Here is a 9015-nt window from a genome sequence, read left to right as displayed (position 1 = left end):
GTTTGTATAATGCATATGTTTCATACATGTGATCATTTCTAATTAACATGGTATATTCATAAACATATATGGTGTTCATCTCCCCAGATAGTTGATCTAATGATATCCCTTCTGTGGAGCTCTAAGAAATGTTGTTACACTGATGTAACTAGATTTAGCTATAAAATATAAAAACAATCCAATATTGCTTCCACATCTTCTAATGTATTTGCAGCTTGATCACCGCTTTAAATTCTAGCAAGCGTACCTAGCTGTACTACTTTAAAAGTCATGGTAAACTTTTCTCCATTTATAGCAATAGAAACTTGCTTGATTGAATAACCTGAAATAGTAAAAATATACTAGGGTTACCATATTGGAGTCCCTGAAAAAGAGGACACTCCAAGGGGCCCTGCCCCAACTCCGCCCCAGCCCCGGTCCCAGCGGCTCCGGCTTGGCTCGGGCCCCGGTTCCAGCCGAGCACCCCCGGCCGAGTGGCTGTGGCCCGGCCCCGGCCCTGGCCGAGCGGCGCCGGCTGGCGGCATCCCAGCTCACAGTTGCCTCCTCCCGGGCTCCGGCTGCTGCTGCGCTGGGGAGAGCTACGGGAGCCGGGAAAGTTGAACCCTGGGGAGGAGGCGGTCCCCTTACCATGCCTCCCTATTTTCCCGGACATGTTCGGCTTTTTGGAAATTCCTCCTGGACGGGGATTTGAGGACCAAAAAGCCAGACATGTACGGAAAAATCCGGACGTATGGTAACCCTAAAATATATCAAATTGTACGACAGATGCACAAGTGATTTTGAGATATGTGTCTTATGAGCACAGACATATCTCATCACTCACAATAACAATTTCACCCTCTCATAAAGGATATATGGAACAGATATACCTTGAATGATCCATAACTAATGATTCCTTCTAGCCCTCAATAAAATTAGAAAAGTATCCATGTCTGTTTATCTCAAAATAGGATCCACCTAAGTAAAGATGATAAGAAAATGGTTCATATCATGTGAGACACTTTGTATAAGGACTCACAGATTAGCCTAGTTCAAGAGTTTCTCTTCCCAAGAACAGAAACGATACAAACTAAAATGGCTAAACAAGAGTACTGTTAATCACTTAGTCAAGAGTCTCTTATAACATGCATATGGATAAAACATCTTTCTCCCTCCCGACCTAGCTAAAAAAGCACTCTGAGGCTTCGTGCTGCTGCAGCTGTGCCACTAAAAGGTGCACAGTGTGACTGCTGTTTGTTGGCAGGAGAGAGCTCTCTCACTGACAAAAAACTTCCATCCCAAGTGAGTGGTGGTAGCTTTGTCTGCAGGAGTGCGCTCCTGCTGACACAGCGCTATTCACACCAGCGCTTTTCATTGACAAAACTTTTGTCTTTCGGAGTGTGTGTGTGTGTGTGTGTGTGTGTTTAACACCTCTGAATGACAAAAGTTTGGTTGTTCATTTGTCAGTGTAGCCAAAGCCCAAGTTACCAAGAAAGGGTCACACCCTGCTTTCCTATGCAAAGTGGACCATTGCACATTGAATGGTTGAAGAGATGGGTGGGGAAGCTGCAAATTAAGCAGACTAGAAATGTGACTTTAAGATTGAACTGCCTGTTTCCCCAAGAAATCCAAACCACATGTTTTCACCTCAAAGTATAAACTATATATTGTTTTCTTTGTAAATCAAATATTCCAGGGATAATATCTCTTTCACCCCAAATTAGAAGCTGAACATTTTTTTGCTGGGGAGTCAGATCTACATCATTCTATATGTGGAAAATCTCTCTTGTTCTGATGTAAGGCTTAAATAATGTGAAATGATTATGTACAATCGAAGAATATGTGGAATATGTCCAAATTTAGAAGAGTATAAGGGATTTTGTTAATTTGCATTGTACATAACTGTTGCACTCTAGAAGCAATAGGAATTGTCTGGAACAAGGAAGGAGGAATGTTAAAAGATATAAACCAGTGCATAATTTTGAAATAGTAAGAGAAATTGTTTTAAAGGGGAATCTCAATTGATAGTAGAGGCTAATAATGAAATACAATCCTTGAAATGAATTAAAATTAAAAAGCCTCCGATAAGAAGGGGATTAAAGAAAATTATACACTATTGCCATCTATTGGATACCAATGGAAGCAGCAGAGAAACTAAGCTGAAACCTGAACACGCACTTGGCATGTGTCCAATAGGAATCAGAGAGTGGCTCCCTCCAACGAGCCCTGAACCTAAGGTATATAAAACTGAGGTCACCATATGCTCAAGAGAGTTGACTGAATCCAACACAAGAAGCTGAAGAATCCTAAGTGTGACCAATGCCTGGACCAGCACTCTGGAAAGGACTCTCCCTCATCCCAGTGCGACAAGGATAAGAAAAAGTGGTGAGATTTAATCTCGGAGACTGCATTTCCCCTTCTATCCGTTAATATAGTATATAACTGTAGGTTATTTTAATATAAATAACTGTCGGTTATCTTGCTGGTAACTTGAGGTCTCTCTTGTAACCATTTTTTTAGATTTTAATTCCTTTTTTTGTGAGTCAAGGCAAATTGTCCCATGAGAGATTGAAACGAATTGTTTTAAGCAATTGCTTTTAATATTCTAACCTTGTCCCTTTTGGACCAATCCATTCAAACTGTACTAACCACATTCTTCAAAGTGCCTTAAAGACAAGTGCATCCTTGGAAGTGTGATAAATGTGTTAAGAAGTGAGAATTTATTATCATAAATACATGTAATGCGAAATCTTGGTAATTTGCCTTGTTCCTTGCTTGCTTTGGCAGGACATATATACTAAAATTGGAATGATACAGAGAAGATTAGCATGGCCCCTGTGCAATGATGACATGCAAATTCATGAAGTGTTTCCATATTTTTGATATAACTGCTGTGACTCTAGTCTGTGATAACACTGGTTTACAATTTTTGAGAAGTCGTCTGCTTCAGAGATAAAATGTGCTATTTATTATGTATTTTGATGTGCTGAATTCAAATATGACAATTAAAACAACTGATTGGCTACTGTTTCTAAGATATTTAAGTTTTTACATTTTATGTCTATGTATATTGTGTAGATAGTAGAGTTTTAATCATAAATTGTAAACCTAGGTCTTTTCATGTGTTTATGGTTGCGTTACATGATAATATTTCACCTGTCCTGTTTATGTAACACTTTAAAAATCAGCCAAAGGGTTATATAAATAAAATGTATTATGAAACAAAAGGCAACAAATTATTCTGTACATAGTTTATTCCTATTCAGTGTCTACTCGGCGCTTCTTGGCTTGTCTCTTGTATTCATTAAATGGAGCATCTCTTGTCACTGTCCAGCAATAGTCTGCAAGCATTGATGGGCTCCATTTGCCCTGATAGCGTTTTTCCATTGTTGCAATGTCCTGGTGAAATCGCTCGCCGTGCTCGTCGCTCACTGCTCCGCAGTTCGGTGGAAAAAAATCTAGATGAGAGTGCCAAAAATATATCTTTAGTGACATGTTACAACCAAGGCTTTTGTATGCCTTGAGGAGGTTTTCCACCAACAACCTGTAGTTGTCTGCCTTGTTGTTTCCGAGAAAATTTATTGCCACTAACTGGAAGGCTTTCCATGCCATCTTTTCCTTGCCACGCAGTGCATGGTCAAATGCATCATCTCGAAGAAGTTCACGAATCTGAGGACCAACGAAGACACCTTCCTTTATCTTAGCTTCACTTAACCTTGGAAATTTTCCACGGAGGTACTTGAAAGCTGCTTGTGTTTTGTCAATGGCCTTGACAAAGTTCTTCATCAGACCCAGCTTAATGTGTAAGGGTGGTAACAAAATCTTCCTTGATTCAACAAGTGGTGGATGCTGAACACTTTTCCTCCCAGGCTCCAATGACTGTCGGAGTGGCCAATCTTTCTTGATGTAGTGGGAATCTCTTGCACGACTATCCCATTCGCAGAGAAAACAGCAGTACTTTGTGTATCCAGTCTGCAGACCAAGCAAGAGAGCAACAACCTTCAAATCACCACAAAGCTGCCACTGATGTTGGTCATAGTTTATGCACCTCAAAAGTTGTTTCATGTTGTCATAGGTTTCCTTCATATGGACTGCATGACCAACTGGAATTGATGGCAAAACATTGCCATTATGCAGTAAAACAGCTTTAAGACTCGTCTTCGATGAATCAATGAACAGTCTCCACTCATCTGGATCGTGAACGATCTTGAGGGCTGCCATCACACCATCGATGTTGTTGCAGGCTACAAGATCACCTTCCATGAAGAAGAATGGGAAAAGATCCTTTTGACGGTCACGGAACATGGAAACCCTAACATCACCTGCCAGGAGATTCCACTGCTGTAGTCTGGAACCCAACAGCTCTGCCTTACTCTTGGGTAGTTCCAAATCCCTGACAAGGTCATTCAGTTCACCTTGTGGTATGAGGTGTGGTTCAGAGGAGGAGGATGGGAGAAAATGTGGGTCCTGTGACATTGATGGTTCAGGACCAGAAGTTTCATCCTCTTCCTCTTCCTCGTCTGACTCAAGTGAGAATGATTCTGGTGCATCAGGAACCGGCAGTCCTTCTCCGTGGGGTACTGGGCGTATAGCTGATGGAATGTTAGGATAATGCACAGTCCACTTTTTCTTCTTTGACACACCTTTCCCAACTGGAGGCACCATGCAGAAGTAACAAGTGCTGGTATGATCTGTTGGCTCTCTCCAAATCATTGGCACTGCAAAAGGCATAGATTTCCTTTTCCTGTTCAACCACTGGTGAAGATTTGTTGCACAAGTGTTGCAGCATATGTGTGGGGCCCACCTCTTGTCCTGATCTCCAATTTTGCAGCCAAAATAAAGGTGATAGGCTTTCTTAACCATCGTGATTATACTGCGCTTTTCTGATGCAAAAGTCATTTCACCACAAACATAGCAGAAGTTATCTGCACTGTTCACACAAGTACGAGGCATCTCTGCTCACTTTGGCTAAACAGAAATGCAAAATCAAACACTGACAAATAAGAGAGCACGACACTGTATGATTTCTAGAGCTGATATAGGGCAATTTTTTCAGCAGAGTGATGTAAGCTTCGTTATGATTGCATCATCCATGACTTCTAGGAATAACATGATGCAATTCATATCATGTATGATGCAATATCAGCTTCAGATTGCATCATTCATTGTTTTGCCTAAAAAGCAAGTACTGTCCAAACCCAGTCATAGATTTATTCATAGATCCAGTCAAAGATGTATTTTAGTCATTTCTGGTTTAAATTGAGATCCCTTCCCTTTATAACTCACTTATCCTCCGCCATTCCCAAGTCAAGGGTCGTATATACTGACCCAATAGCATATCTTGAAAACTAGAGCCAATCAACAATTTTAAGCATCATTTTCGTTCTCAGTGACCCAGAATTAGTAAAGTTTGACTACATTTATTTCAGAAGCATTTTGGCTGTAGAGCCTTGTAATTGCTTGCAAGGCTGTATTGTGTATGTAGCTCACACCTAGGACATTGATTGTGTCTACGCTTGAGTGGTGAATGGTTGATTGTATACTAATGTGTTTCTGGTGAATTAATAAGATGTTGGTCGGTTAAGAACAGGTAAGTGTCCTGATTTGAAAATATTGTTCACGTTATAAATTGACCTGAAAAGAACCCAGAATCAAACTAATAAGCTAATGCTCCCTGGACTCAATCACAAGGGTTATCTTGTTGGAGTCTCTTGTATATTGGCAAACCTAGTTTGTTAGATTTCAGCTTAAAAATCTAATTGGCTTCCTGGTAAATTCATATATTGACCCCCTTTCACGCTTACCATGTGATGTACACTTGTGGCTTTTTGGCAATACACTCATTAGAACACATGGTATAATAAAAACAACTTAGAGCCAGACAATCTTCCTACAAATTTTACATGTGTTTATAAGCCCAGTGTATTAACACTAAATCATCATACCACACAAAGGTGAAAGTATAAATTTTCACACATAGAGGAACACCTGTGCTAAAGTACTGAAACAGATTAGCCGATATACAGTTGTTGCCTGCAGTCAACATGCACCTATAGTTATCACATTGTGCCATCCAAGATACTATAGTATCTGTCTGTGACTCAGAATGGGTATCAGCTAGGTGATTTCAGATACCACTCTGTGACTAATGTGGGTAAATGTTGAGTTTAATGATGACCAGGGTATACAATTTATTCTCATATGTTAGTGAATGACAGTCTACTGTGCATCCAGAACTCATGAGAGATGCTCTCAACCTAATGAGGGATATCGAACAGGTATGTGACCATGAAAATGATGACGCACAAAACCTTTTGCACTCAAAATCAAGCTGGCTATATTTGAGACATTTTGTGTTATTTTGTTCAGTTGAAAACTACTGTTACTTGATACTCTGGGGCAAGATGAACCTCAAGATTTCATAATTTCTGAGGCACACAAGTGTGGACAACTGGAGATTGTGTGGCACGAATTCTGCAAGGCAATTCTGTGTATTCAAATTTTGAAGGTTTCAATAGAAAATGTAAAGACGAATAACATGCAAGTCTTTTTGAGAATAATTATTTGTTTTCTACAACTCCTCAGAAATGTTCACTAAATTTTATGAGCCTCTGAGTGTCCAATTTGACACACCTTGTGTCTGATTTTCAGAGATGTTGAGGATCTGCAACTCCAAATGACATACATGGGAGTTGTGAGTCAAGTCTCAAGCCAGGCTTGAAAGACTGACAAAATTCGGGAGCATGTTTGAAAATATAGCTGTCAGTGATCTGGGTCTTAGATTTTTCTCTGGATGCAGGAGAGCGATGTCACTGAAGCAAAGTGCTGTCTGTGCCACTTTAACTATAATTTTGGAAAAACAAACAAACAGTTTTGGGAATTTTATTTGGCTCCATCCAAGAGATGACATTTTGTATAGTTCCCAAATATAATAACCAAACTGAGCTTTTAAAAAGTCATTTTTAATTAATCTAGATATGCAAACTAGGTGAGATTAACCGAAGTCACAAACAGGAATGATTTCACATAACAAAAATCCCATCAAAACCAGAAGTGAAAGAGAACACTTAGACAAAACAAACCTCAATATTTGTGGAAAATCTCATCGTACTAGATAGCATTATGTCAAAACTGTCATCACCTCAATTTCGAAGAAGCACTGAAAGATATTAAAACATCTCCAAAAGGAGATAGATACTGAATGGAACAAGGATATGAATGCATTACATTTTTATGTATGTGTTATGAATTCCACATTTGGTAGAAGGAAAATCTTTGGACCAGGTTCTGCCTAATTTCCCACAGGAGAGCAAGGGAAAGAGGAGAGCATACAAGGGTACTACAGCTAAGGCAGAACATTGGTTCCTAGGCTTCCCAAGCACCATTGGTGTTCCTAAGCACAATAGAGGAGGTCGGGTCTGATACAAGTGGAGCCTATTGCATGGCTGGCCATCTAGAGCCAACAACAGGAAGCAGTACATGCTACAACTACTGCTTCTGTGTGTGTTTCCACAGCATATGCCTGAAGGGATTCTATTTCTCTCCTTCCTCCTGGGCAAAATGCATCCATGGTACACTGTCTGCCTCATCTGTCAACACACAACCACCAGAGTGGCTAACTAGTGCCATAGTCGGGCCCTATATTATAGATTCTCAAAAGTAGCACCTAACAGTATTAATATTAACATATAGATTACTGCACATTTTTGTCTGTTGCTACCCAAAGAGCTAGACTTGCGATCTCAGTTACACCAAAGTAAGTCTGGAGTACCTCATATAAGGTCAATAGTTACTGCAGATTTACAGTGCTAAAGCAGAAAGTAGAATCCGTCATCTTTTGTAGGGCCGTATGTTATTTCATGCCTTCAAAAGAAGAAAAGTTTTTTTCCAAGCTATCTTTAATCTTATTTCTTATTTCTAGTTGTAAAATAAATGAATAATAATGCCTAGCAATTATGTAGTACTCTATATCAGAACATCTCAAAGTGCTTTACAAAGGAGTTCTCATAATCCCCATTTTGCATATGGGGAAACTGAGGCACGGAGCAATTATGTGATTTGCCAAAGGTTACACAGCGGAGTCAGGAACAGAAGAACTTAGGTCCGAGTCCCAGTCCAGTGCTCTAGCCACTAAGCAACACTGCTTCCAGAGTACAATAAATGATTCCACCTAGAAATTCTTACAAATCATACAACAAACTAGTCATGTGATTAAACAAAAAATTCCAATCAGTATTTGGATTTTAAATACACCAAAGAATGGGTTTGTTCACATCTGTGGTTCTGGTACAGGTTCATCTATATTTACTCTAGTCTGGGCAAGGCTGACATGTTGAGATTAGTAATGTACAAATTATGACAGTCCTTACACTGAAACATAACAAGCCCAAATTCAAGTCTACCAAAGATCTGACAGCCACCCCATTTTACACAAGCAAATGATTAAAGACAAACAGCTTCTGAAGAGATTGGAAATGAAAAACAATAGTTGTTCTGACAGCATGGAACAAAGGCTCCACTGTAAAACTCTTTAGTTCCTTATTAAAGAGGCAGTGATTTAAATGCATTCATTGTAGCTTGCAGCTTGTTAATAATGCATTTAGTACAGTTTTGTGTTGAATAATTTTGTTTTTATGCAGGAAGCATAAACCTGTTTTATGTTAACTGATATTTAATGAGCAGGGTAGAACCTATCAAGGCCTGAAATTGATGGATCACACGTCCAGAAAATGCATAATGTGATAAGGAAGAAAATTCCAGTGCAAGCTCTCCAATAATTAAGAGTGCTTCTCTTCGAAAATAAGAAAGATTTGCATAGTATTTGTCATGTCTGCTTAACTTAGAATTAATCAAATAAGGAGAGCAAAGCTGGTGACTTTTTCTTGTGTTTTGATCAAGAGATGAGAAATTTGTGATGAACCTAGACTTCTGGGTTTTTAACATCTGAGCATTTTCTCTCATCAGAAATCACTTTGCATGAAAATGTTTAATATTAATCTAACTTGTTGCAGTAAAAATAAAAAAGAGTTAAAACAC

General features: G+C 39.3%; 1 non-coding gene across 1 annotated transcript; it reads left to right on the top strand.

Annotated features, from left to right (window-relative positions):
• Nucleotides 1-2754: 2754 nt before the first annotated feature.
• LOC112108823 lies at nucleotides 2755-2859 on the top strand. The gene has a single exon (XR_002908267.1). It is a non-coding gene; the product is annotated as a U6 spliceosomal RNA (small nuclear RNA).
• Nucleotides 2860-9015: the final 6156 nt, after the last annotated feature.

The sequence above is a fragment of the Terrapene carolina genome, unplaced genomic scaffold (assembly GCF_002925995.2).
Source record: "Terrapene carolina triunguis isolate 2854851 unplaced genomic scaffold, T_m_triunguis-2.0 Scaffold48, whole genome shotgun sequence".
In the NCBI taxonomy this organism is placed as follows: Eukaryota; Metazoa; Chordata; order Testudines; family Emydidae; genus Terrapene; species Terrapene triunguis.
This window is presented reverse-complemented; position numbering and strand designations above follow the sequence as displayed.